The 12,171-nt window shown below is 41.3% G+C and overlaps 1 protein-coding gene across 1 annotated transcript in view; it reads right to left on the bottom strand.

Annotated features, from left to right (window-relative positions):
* LOC308088574 (uncharacterized protein) overlaps positions 1-11,769 on the bottom strand; it is a 136,489-nt gene extending 124,720 nt beyond the window's left edge. The window contains exons 1-2 of the mRNA XM_080433077.1: positions 11,602-11,769; positions 10,951-11,091 (exon numbers count right to left, since the gene is read on the bottom strand). The gene's annotated coding sequence lies outside the window, so the exon portion shown is untranslated. The remainder of the gene's footprint in view (positions 1-10,950; positions 11,092-11,601) is intronic.
* Between the last annotated feature and the right edge of the window lie 402 nt (positions 11,770-12,171).

Genomic DNA, 12,171 nt, shown 5'->3' with positions numbered 1-12,171 from the left:
GCAGTGTCAGTTTGCATCAGTGCTCCAGCTGCTTCTGCAGCTACTGACATTATGCTTTTGGAACCGTTTTCCATTGATTTCAGGAGGATACTGAAGCCAATGCCATAAGCGGTTTCTCTGCAGTTGGTGCTGTCGAGGAGGTTGTTGCCTTGGGTGTAGTTTGTAATAGCAAGGTAATTCTTTGGTACCTGTACGGAGGGCATATTTGTCTCTTGTTTTAACCGTGGTTACGATTGTGATATTATCTGTTTGTCCTAGGTATGAACTGGTCTGTCTTGTTTCTGGTAATCTGTGTGTGGAGGTTATATGTGGATAGATGTAACTTTTGATATGCTTGTCCTGGTGCGCTCTGTATTGCTGTATGGTCCTGCGTTTGCTTGTCATGACTGCAATAAGTGTCTGTATACTGTAAGTGAAGAAGAAGGCTATGATTGGTTATTGATATATTCATAGTAGTTACATTTGGAGAAGGAGAGGACAAATCTAATTGTGACATATAGCTTGGTTAGTATGGGTTTGACTTGAGGTTCAGGTTATCAGTGCATTTGTTCCACTGTTAGCACACCGAATAGGCTCTATTCGTAGACACAGATCTACAAGCTGACACCAGTGCAAAAATAAGAGGTTTTACTTACTTCTACTCCACGACATCTCAGGACAATAAAAAGTATACAAATACAAATATTGTACTTTTACTCCACTACAATTATTATAATTTGTTGTTATCAATTGTTTGTATTCATCATATCACAACAGCAATACAATTATGCCAGTATACATATGATTTTTTATTTTAAATGAAGCAAAAACAAGATACATATACATACACAACTTAAAGCTAACACAACTAAGGAACAAAAAAAAATTAATTAATAATAAGCAAACCCACCCACCCCTCCCAGGACCAACAATGCCACGAAATGCATACCTGTGCAAAGTTATACCACTGTGTAAGGACAGCCTAAACCATGCCCTTAAGCTTATCTTCAATGCTAGACCATGCGTTAACGTTTCTCTCGCTTGCTCCATGTAATCTCGCCGTTAAGTTTTAGATATACTATATCTAAAAAGGGTAGAGCCCATTGGCGAAATGTTAAGGTATGAGGAGGTTTCCACCTCGTAGCCACCATCTTCTTTGCTGCTGTTAATCTAGCAAAGAAGATGCGCTTGTGTGTCCACTACAATTATTTGAAAACTTTAGTTACTACGGTAGTTACTTTGTAGATTTATTTTTTTTATTACAAAACACACATTAACCACTTCAGCCCTATTTCAACTTTGGCTATTTGAAAATAGACAAAGTCTACAAGCTCACATTTTTTATACATTTTAGACATATGATAACTTGTGAAACGGGACATTCTGCTTTCAATTTTGGTACTTTGATGCCTATACTTTTGTACTTTTACTCAAGTAAATTTTGATTACCGGACTTTTACTTGTAACCGAGTGTTTCTACATTGCAGTATTGATACTCTTACTTAAGTACAAAATTAGAGTACTTTTTCCACCACTGAGTACTTGTATGGGAAGGTGCATTGATAGCATTAGCAGATTTGGTGTCAGGGCTCAGTGGAGCTGGGATGCAAGCCTTTCCATCCTCTTATCTCATTGGTTATGGCACGTTCCCCAGTTGAATCTACTGTCTGTCAAATCTAGTTATTCTAAATCTAATAGATTTGACTATAATTATAATTACTTTAATTACAACTTATATTTCTTTGAATTCTTCCATCCTTCCTCAAGCTCTTTGTGTCACGGTCACAGACTTCGTTATTGATTATAGTTTCTAGGTTTTGTATTTCTATGTATTTTGTTCCCTGGTCTAGTATTCTTGGTTCTATGTTTCTGTTTGCCCCAGCTGTATCTGATTTGTACTAATCACCCCTTGTGTGTATTTCAGTCACATTTCTGTCACATGTTTTAGTTTGTCATGTTCTTGTTCACCTGTGTCCTGTCCTGTTAAAACACCCAATATGGGTTTTAAACACCACCTTGCCTGGCTGTCCTGCATTTGGGTTCTCACCACACCAGCACATGACATTTGCAGGGTGGGTGACGTTGGATTTTAGCCGTCACACACCAGGCCTAGAAGAATTTAAACCTTTGTATGTGTTTCTGCTGCAGAGGCAATCAAACAAATCCATGGGAAAACTAAAACGGGTATTCCACTTTCTGGAAACCCGGGTATACAGTTACACACAGAGCCTATGGGGCTCAGAGCTAGGTGTGAATGCGCTTAGATTAATCAATGCACACCAGTGGCGCAGGCAGAACGCTAGTATAGGCTGGGCCTGAGCAGGAGCGGGTGTCCCCGACCTGTGCATGCGTGTCCCCGACCTGTGCACGCGTTTTTTGGGCGTTCTTTTGTTACTTTATTTCGGTTTTAGGTTAGGTTAGGGTTCTGTTATTTAATTCTTATTTTTGCCTGATTTTACCGATTATTTTATCAAAAAATTAATTATAAAAAAAATAAAATACAAATTTACAAACTTTTTTTTGTTGTTGCTAAATCGATTGGGTGGGCCAGCTTTCTATGTGGGTGGGCCACGGCCCACCCCAGCCCACCCATGGCTGCGCCCCTGATGCACACAGGATAAGGGTATAGTCACATATCTGTGTCAGAAGTATTGTAGCCAACGCATGTTGGGCCGTCAGACACATCCGTTTTCCATGTTGACTCAAGGTTATTAAAAAGAAGGTACAGTCATCTATGTCATTTTTGCTATCCAGCAATTCCAGCCAGCAGATTCGTCGCTACTGGGACACTGGTACGCAAACTGCAGTCGAGAGTTCGATGGAATACATTGGAGTCAATGAGAGTCAGGTGGACCAGCTTATGAACAAACACTATTTCTGCGACCTTTGTAAAATACTCGGCCCAGGAAAATAAAATAAGACATGTCACACATTGTTTTCTGCTGTGTTGCTTTCGATGTGTACACTGTATCATTTTATTGAGGTATCTAAAGAGTACTTTTTTGAACGTGCATGCCAAAGTATCGCAAGACTGTCGGTCAATGACGAAAATGCGTCGACCACGCTACTTCTCTCCTATTGTTGACACCCGGTTAAAGTTCACAAATGCTGAACTCCATGCTTCAGGTGCGTTGAAAGTGGCGCATCAAAACGGCACTATGGGACACCCGCTTGCTCCCATAGAATGGAAGTGAATGGGACACTGACGCGTTTGAAGCTTATTTTTGACATGCTCGTAAGCAGTCAGTCAAACTGGGCTCAGAGCTAGGTGTGACTGCACACCTGTAGTGCATTGAATTAATTGATGCGCACAGGGGTCTGTTTCACGAAAGCTGAATTAAATAATCCTGGAGTTAAGCCAAATCCAGGTTTGACAAAGTCTGCTCAATACAGCCTGGTTTATTCCGTTCCACGAATGCCAAGCCAGGCTGAGAAAGAGCGAGCTAGACTTTGTCAAGCCAGACTTTGTCAAGCCAGGATGGTAAAGCCAGACTGAATGCACGTTCACATATTCCTATAAAAGACCATGAACTCAATCGCAGATTCCTTAGCAGCAGGTGAAAATTAAGCATAAGAATATCTTACAGAATGGTAAGTGCCTCAATACATTGAATACAATGTACAAATGAAGGTGGATAAATCACTTATGTGCCGGCTCACATTTTTTATTTGCTTGCTGGCACTGGCGGTGGCCCTCCCACCAGAGAATAAGAGCGGAGTGGAGTCGAGGGAAATCCTGCTCCCCGCTCCAGGGGGCTGTTATCACACTCGCTATCCGCTCATGTTGCTTCCCCCCGCTCCGCTCGCCCCAGCTCCGTCGCTCACCTTGATTTGCACACCTCTCGCTCAGCGCTCCGCTCAGAACTGTGCGCTCAGCAGCAAAAAAACAGCAAAAAAGGGCATGCGACCATGACGTGACGCCATAGAATAATCACATCTGCAGGCTTTATTTATTACTCTTATTTGAAAACACCCTCGCAACGTTGTCAGCCATTTTTTATAATCTCAAGAACTTCGGTAATATATCATCGAACATCTAACAACAAGATGAACTATAGTGTTATAGTGTAGTGTACAGAGTGACAATGACATATGACATGAGTCATTGTGAAACAATTATGAATCATGGTCACACACTATTCCAGTAATATAATTAAATTGATTATATCTTATTGTATTTATTTTATTTTATTTTATTTGATTGCAGGGTAATTAAAATGAGTCCATATACAAACATAGGTGTTGAATTAACTGTGGAAAAGGCCATTGGTTTACGATTGGAGTCATTGGACTAACAGCTATTTCACAAAACTTGAACAACAAGGCACTGGATTAATAAAGCTTGGCTGTTAGCCTGGTCCGTGGACCAGGCTAACTTGGCAGAAGTTAGGCAGATTAAAACCCCAGGGTTCGATTTAAAAAACAACAACAAAAAACAGGGGGGGGGGGGGGGGATTCAGCCCTATATAATATTTTATATATAATATGTTATTTGAATTGTTTGTGAAACTTCAAGCGAGTTCAGTATGTGAATATGCCAAAAGATGAATAGTGGATTGTGAATTGTGGGGAATGTCTCTGGTAAGAAAGGCAAAGTCAGCAGTGTGGATTCATTTAACAGAATTATCATTCTCATCAATAGGCTACATTTGACCATTACATAAAAAAAATAAAGAAAAAAATAATTCTGGTTATGATTTCAAAGTCCTCTAAAACGTGAGAGCATTATCATCTGTCATCTCCAGAGATATTTAAGTCCCTTCTCATACCATGGATGGTCACCATTGTCCTTTATCATCTTGGATGTACTTCAGGAGTGACACTATTGCTGGCTTGACAACAGCCATGCCAACACCACCAGAGACAATGCAGCAAAGATGCTCGTGTTGTGGCGTGCCCCACTCGAACTATGCACTGTGAATCAAGAAAAAATAAAGCATGCTATACATCAAACACAAAAATATGTTATAGTATTTGTCTTGAATTGATCGGGTACTTGCTTATGTATTCCATTAACAGTGATGGAGGTGGTGTCGATGTGGAAGGCTGTGACTTGAATTACATACTACTTCATCGGTGTGTCAAAAGTGCTAGCATCGGAAATCGAAAGTTTAAGTGGCCGCATGGTATATACGTCCCGGACGCATCTTTTTTCTTGTCTTTTATACGTGTTGACAAAATATCTCAACATGTTGCTTGTTTTCTAAATATTGAACATTTAATGTTCAATATTTTATTTTAGGTTTGGCACTGTTGTAATTGATTTTGCATGAAGAATAAGCAAGGCATTCTAATCTAATATATATGAAAGGTTTGAGGCATATAATGTCTGCTCCCACTCAGTTTGAGTGTAAGTCCGGCAAAATTCAGGGACAAAAAAAGATTGATGAATCAGACTCTGAACTGAAAGTTGCGGAAATGCGCATAAGTACAAAATATGTGCAGACCTTAGTGAATGAGGCCCTATGACTCTATGTTTGGGGTTGCAGCAGTTGAGATAAAACATAAATGAATGTACACTGTATATATGTATGTATATATGTTTGTATGTATATATCGTCGGTGTCCAGGAACAGTAACTCCATCTACAGTAACTCCATTTTCAGCTTTATTTATTTTTTTCATAAATCAACGCTATTGAACACCCTTTACGTCTGTGTAACAAGACCAGGAGACCTGGTTCTGCCAGACCCAGAATAAATTCCTAGTACTTTATAAGGACTTCGTATGACGGACTTCGTATGACGTGTCAGCCTGTGTCCCTTTTATGCCCATGTATGGAGAAGAAAGGGTCCCTTTTATACAGCCGGTCTTTTTCGCCCATGTATGGACGAAAGGGGGCAGAGCCTCATGTAGGCCGACCGTCTGGGTCTGGCAAAAATTTGTTGAACCAATGAAAAGTATTAAAAAGTGCCTCTGACAAAAACTAAAAACTCCATTGGATCCTCAAACTGTCCGTCAACACCACGCAACCTCAACACGCTCCTCTCCTGCTGCCTTTGAACAGCACACCGCACTGAGCGCAGAGGGCACTGCGCAGTGAGAGGAGCAACAGCACATAAACAAACTAAACGGCTTTTCTCCCCGTAGTCTGTTAAAACTATGCAGTGTACCTGTTTATCAAACTTAGCACTGACGTTAATGTTATGAAAACAAGTAATTATATTTCTAAAATCTATGAAGTGTTTAATGAGGAGAGCAATGTGACAAGAAGAAAGGAGTTCATAGCATTTCTGTCGCGCCAGTTCTACTCAAACTCCAACTCTGTGAACCCCTCTTTGTAGGCGGGACATGGGCAGTGGAGCAGAGTGTGAGAAAGGAGCTTAAGTTTTACAAAATGATTAAAAATGTTAAACGGCATCGCCGATCCGCGCGCTTTAATGCCGCTTTCTCGCGCGTTAGTATTGCTCATGTTGGTACCTTTGAGAAATCTCTGCAACTTCTAAGCGACGAGCTATAAGCCCGAGACCAGACAGTGGTAGCCGCCGGTACGAGAGAGCGTGTTCTAACCTACAAGGGACCCTGGATACCGCCTTCCCAAATACAAAAAAGGTAAACAGGGTCCCGAAAGGGGCTACCCTCTTTGCAGAAGTTATTGTAATATTTAAAGTCCTGTTTATTATTGTAGTCCTATATAATAAGTGTCATGAAGCATCAAGGCATTAATTCACACGTTGTGATGCATTGTGAGCTTGGAGATCCAATTGGAATTCCAATTTTGGGAATTTAGACCCATTTGAAACCTCTCCCTCAGCAGCGGAGCTATTGTCAGCTGTTCGGACTCCTAACTCCACTTCAGCTGGATTTCTGCTCGTACGAAACTCCTAACTCCACTTGCGCTGTATTTGGGTAAAGTGGTGATAATATAATGACACATGCAAGTATCTGACAATATACAAAGTCTCTATACCAACTTTGATGAGGCTGCACTGCTTTGTTTTAAAAAATATAAGGTTTTCTTCATTTCCTGAAAAACGTATTATATATATTTTTTCCTGAACAATGAACGTTTTGGAGTTAGCAGGTTGCTGCTGGACAGCAGAGATATGTATATATGGTACACACACACACACACACACACACACACACACACACACACACACACACACACACACACACACACACACACACACACACACACACACACACACACACACACACACACACACACACACACACACACACACACACACACACACACACACACACACACACACACACACGTACATACAGTGCATACATACTGTGGGGAACTGATCAAGGCCAAGACACCAAAGACAGGGTACAAACCCAATAAAGGGCGTTTATTCAACAGCCGGGCTCAGTGAGCATTGTTTATACTTTTTGTTCAAATCAAATAATAATGTTCAACATAAATTCATCCCGGGTTCGGGGCTTCCATGCGTCATAACATCTGCATTTTCATTCCTCTCCGTAGGTTGCCTATGAAGTAAAAGAAAGAGTCCTTTAGTTCTACATTTCACCAGCAATTAGCATTGTGAGGGAAATAGTGGAAAGGATCGCTTACCGCCTGTAGCACCCGTCTGTTCACCAGGAGAGCCAGTGCTAGACTGAGACAGAGTGGCTATTTTTGAGGTTTGGTGCCACACCTAGCCGGTCAACGCAGGTGCGCTCAGTTGGGGCTGATTCATGAGGGCGATTGGTAGGTAACGCCCCTCTATGACGCAGCCCAGGCTGCTGCGCTGTCTGTAGAGCCTCCCTCTGTCTCTGTCCCACTCTCTCTCCAAGGTGTGGTGCTTACCTACCAGGCGGTTTCCCAGCGATACTCCACAATACATACATATAGCATAGTAAGTAATAAAGTACAACACAATATAATACAATTTAAAAGGTCATATAGACACGGACAGATAATGTACTGTAAGTGAATGTAAGCTCACCTCAAGGTAGCCTGAGCGACAAGGCAGACACGGTGATGCTGTCCATCCTCTGACTGCGATGGCGTCCATCTCAGGGTGAACAGGTCCATGTTGTGGGGTCCACTGAACCACAGATTAGACACCTTACAACACCATCAAAGATGGTCTTAATTTACATCTTCAGACTTTCAGAAACATTAGGGGCACCATAGGACATCAAAAAACAGGAACTACAATACTTAATTTGATACATCAAATGTTTAGCAACCCTTTAGACATTTAGTACACCAAAGGACAACTTGAAATACATAATTTGGTACATTAAATGCAGTCACCACAGGATAAGAAAGGACAATTCAAATGGCTTCATTTGGTTCATTGGTAGTTCAGGAATTCTGAGGCGTGCCAGTCTGAATGTTGCAAGAACGAATAAAGACTTTTGCCACAAGAACCGATCCAGGGCTCAGACTCTGACCAACAGGGGTATAGAGCTGTGCTCTGTTAGCCGGGGTCGGAGACAGGAACCTGGGTAGATACTGTCCCTCTGTACAGCTGGGTACTGTTCCATTAGGGGTGTCACGATACTCGATACGTATCGAAATCGAACCGAAAATGATGTTCGATACAGTGTATCGAAATCAAAAGCCGTATCGCGATTCAAGGGTTAATTTAAAAAAATACTCCCGCGCATGCGCACATCCGATTGCACGTCCGGGTGAAGCCATGCTGCGAGCAGCTGTTGTGTTTTTCCGTGTATCGCGCATGCGTGCTTACGACGGGGGAGAAAAAAAAGACGACACGACCAACCCACACACACACCACAGAGGAGTTTGGAGTAGACAGAGAGAGACACCGCTGTAGCGTTGCGTCTGTACTAGGCTACTACTTTACATTTCACCATGGCCACTGCTGAAGCCTAGCCTGGGATCCAGCCTGCTTCGCTACGTTCGGCAGATTTTTTTTCTCTCTTTGCTTCGCAGAGAGAAAAAAAAGTTCCACCGAACGTAGCGAAGCAGGCTGGATCCCAGGCTAGCTGAAGCCAGCGATGGTAATGATGATACACAAACGGAAGAATTGGAAAACCCTCCCGCTTCCTTTAAGTCAAAAGTCTGGCTATATTTTGGCTTCCCAGTGAATTATGAGGGCACCCGACGCGTTGTTGACAAAACGGCTACCGTTTGTCGATTATGCTCCACATTGATAGTTTCTCCGTCTTCTCTTTTCCCCCTCTACACCTATACCTCACGGCCAAACATCGCCGATCTACAAGCTCACAACGCCTCACAGCGCGAGGCGTTGTGAGCTTGTAGATCTGCTATTTTTGGCTAAAGTTCACCTCAGAAAACGGATGGGGTTAAGGTAAAAAATAAAAGAAACCTGTTGAAGACCCCTGGCTTAGCTTATTATTCACATTTCTTGTTTTTTAAAGCTCTTACCTGTTCAAACAATGTGAACTTACTTTAAGATGTTTAAGAACATGTAGCCAAATAACAGTTGTCTTTGGATCCTTTTTTCTTACATGTTCATCTTTGTATTTAGATTTTATTTTGTTGTTTATAGAGCTTCTTGTTGTTAACTCATCTTAAAGAAGAATCTGAAAATGACAGTTGTTGTAAGGGCATAAAACCCTTTTTGTTATTCTCATTCTCATTTGATATTATTATTATCTATATAGTATACAGATACATATACAGATACAGTGGTAACTAGAAAAAGTGCTCCTCGGAGCACAGGTCTCCGCCAGGTCAGGTAAGTTATTGTGGCCTCCTGGTGGCGCTATAATAGGCCAATGTGAAAAGGGTGGCATTTCTTCCTCAGCCTAGTGGGAATGTGCGTGCAAATTTTCACGGAAATCGCACGCCGCGTTCATGATTTCAGACATTTTGTTGAAAACGGACCAATCCTGCAAACTTTGGAAGTCAACCTTAGTCAATCAGGATGGAATATGAAATATCGGACAGATGCGTCTTGATCACATGACTATAGAGATACTGTGTACCGATTTGTGTGATGTTTGGATAAAATCTGAAGGATTAATATCCAAAAATGTATTTGACATAAGTCGGCCTCCTGGTGGCGCTGTAAAAAGCAGATGTGAAAAATGCAGTGCAGATGTTTTTCCTTGGCCTCTAGGGAGTAGGCGTGCAAAGTTTCACGCAGATCGGTGCAGTTATAGTTAAAAATGCAAATCGGCCTGTTATAGCGCCACCATGAGGCTGATGTGAAAAGTTTTAAGTGCCATTTCTTCCTCGGCCTAGTGGGAATGTGCGTGTGCAATTTTATGCAAATGGCAAGCTGCGTTCATGATTTGAGGCAGTTTGTTCAAAACGGACCAATCCTGCAAACTTTGGATGGTAACCTTAGCCAATGAGGATGGAATATGGGAAATCGGACAGATCAGGGTTGATCACATGACTATAGAGATACTGTGTACCGATTTGCATGAGGTTTGGTTAAAAACTGTAGGAGTAATGGGAAAAAATGGGTTTTGCACAAATCGGCCTCCTGGTGGCGCTATAACAGGCCCATGTGAAAAATTTGAGGCAGAGGTTCTGAATTGGCATCCAGGGAATGTGTGTGCACAGTTTCGCAGCGACCGGGCCAACGGTGCCGGAGATTTGGTGCTAACACACAGACAGGACACACGGACGGACGGACACACGGACGGACACACGGACACACGGACGGACAGGGGCGAAAACATACTCTCTCGCCATGCCTTTCGGCCTGGCGGAGACAATAAATACATTCAGTTGTTAATTCAAATTAGTATTAACATTAGAGTCAGTATTTTAGAGTTAGTCCTTTTATGAAAATAAATAAATGTATTAGACTCACGGTTGAGATGCTGAGAACAGAAGGTGGAGTGCAGGGGTTACACTCATCTCCTGTACCAACCCTGCATTCAACCCGGTCTCCATCCGGATCAAACGCTAACAGGTTGAAGTTCCTCACACAGTTAGAAGTGACTCTTGGAGACAAAGAGAGTGTGAAAGAAAATAAGGTAGGAATGAGAGAGTGAGATTCATAATAATAATAGGAATGCTATTATTGAGTATATAAAGACCAAAAGGGAAGTGTTCTACGTTACCGTAGTGTAGGTATGATGGTGATCTGAGGAGACCTGTTGGCTTTCCCAGTGTCAGATCTTGTCCTGATATCCACCAGCGTTACAGCTCTTCAGCTCCCAATGTTATTTATGATGTTACTTATCCAGCTACTGCCTTCTAATCTGTGGAAGATAAGGTTATACAGTTGTTGTGGTTTGGTATAAAAACTAAGCCATTTTATTGGAGAATGGAAGACAGCAGGATAATAGCAGTACAGTGTATTTCAAATTTATTTTTTCTTATCTCAGACAAAGCATTTGAGAAACAAAACCTTTATCCTAGATATCCTAAATACAATTACATTTGTAAATATAAAACATACAGAATTACAGCTAAGCAGTCAGCAAAACAATCTCCTATGCTATCAGTTATCATAGCCTTGCTAAAATGATGTCTATGTAGAAAACATAAAACATTTCAGAAAAATGAAAACAAAATGAACAAAATGAACCAAATACCTAGGCCTATTATGAATTATTTCTTAATCATTTCACCCAAAAAGCTCAGAACAATACTGTATTGACATACAAATAATGCTGTCTGTCAATTATGTAACATAAGAGGATTAAATGACTTAGGCCAATTTATTAATCGTATTGCTTTTGCTGTGTCATGCATCCCTCTTCACTCACTCCATCTGGAAGAGAGCGTTGCTGTTAAGTAGTCGACTCATGATTCCTTCTCGTTGACACCACTCTGTGGCGCTCTGCACCCCGTGCACCTCCAGGGCTGTCTGACTGCCACACGACGACCCGCTACTGCATTCCCATGTGTCTGCGTCTGAGCATGAATGAAAGCCTGTCTTAAGTACTGTACTTAATGAGTACTGAGTACTTTTGCATAATGAGTACTTTTACTTTTTGATACTTTAAGTACATTTTGATACCAATACTTTTGTACTTTTACTCAAGTACATTTTGAATTCTGGACTTTTACTTGTAACAGTGTATTTCTATATTGCAGTATTGCTACTTTTACTTTCCACCAATGATCATAATTACAGGTGGTCCTATTTTATACATAGGCTATTTGAAAATAGCCGATCTGCTATTTTAAAACATTAGTACTTTTACTTTGAACACAGCCTTTTTACCTGTAACAGAGTATTTTTATATTGTGGTATTGCTACTTTTATAAGTAAAATATCTGAGTACTTCTTCCACCACTGACTGTTTGTGACTATGCGACTACTAAATGTGGAC

Source organism: Gymnoscopelus braueri (genome assembly GCF_963280865.1).
Source record: "Gymnoscopelus braueri genome assembly, chromosome: 7".
Classification (NCBI taxonomy): domain Eukaryota; kingdom Metazoa; phylum Chordata; class Actinopteri; order Myctophiformes; family Myctophidae; genus Gymnoscopelus; species Gymnoscopelus braueri.
Note: the sequence above shows the minus strand (reverse complement) of the source record. Positions and strands in the feature narration are given on the sequence as shown.